Raw genomic sequence first — 350 nt, forward strand, 5'->3', positions numbered from 1 at the left:
CCAGCCCCGGGGTGAGGCCAGGCTGAGCAGAGCTGCTGCCTGCGGACCCTCCCTGTGCCTGTGGGTACAGGACGCACGTTTAGGGGCCCAAGCACGCACGGTTCAGGCTCCGAGAATGACCCCACCAGGCACCTGCGGGGCCACCAGCCTCGGGCAGCACCTGCCCCGTAGGAGCCCGTTCTCCTGGAGGAAGGGCCCCGCCAGGGGCAGTGGAGTCGCCCGCACTCCCAGCCGGCCTACCTCTGCCAAGGGCACTGCAGCTGTGACATCACCGCCTCCCCCTGGGCTGCCCCTGGACCTGACCTGGGCTCAGAGGGTGGGCAGGGCTCCTGGGCCAGCCTGGGGCAGGT

The 350-nt window shown here is 71.1% G+C and overlaps 1 protein-coding gene across 1 annotated transcript in view; it reads right to left on the reverse strand.

Moving 5' to 3' along the window:
* Window positions 1-335, reverse strand: part of MAFK (v-maf avian musculoaponeurotic fibrosarcoma oncogene homolog K) — a gene marked incomplete at its 3' end in the record, with an annotated part of 1,823 nt that extends 1,488 nt beyond the window's left edge. Inside the window, exon 1 of the mRNA XM_005883379.1 lies at window positions 241-335. The remainder of the gene's footprint in view (window positions 1-240) is intronic.
* Between the last annotated feature and the right edge of the window lie 15 nt (window positions 336-350).

This window comes from Myotis brandtii, unplaced genomic scaffold, assembly GCF_000412655.1.
Source record: "Myotis brandtii unplaced genomic scaffold, ASM41265v1 scaffold786, whole genome shotgun sequence".
NCBI lineage: Eukaryota > Metazoa > Chordata > Mammalia > Chiroptera > Vespertilionidae > Myotis > Myotis brandtii.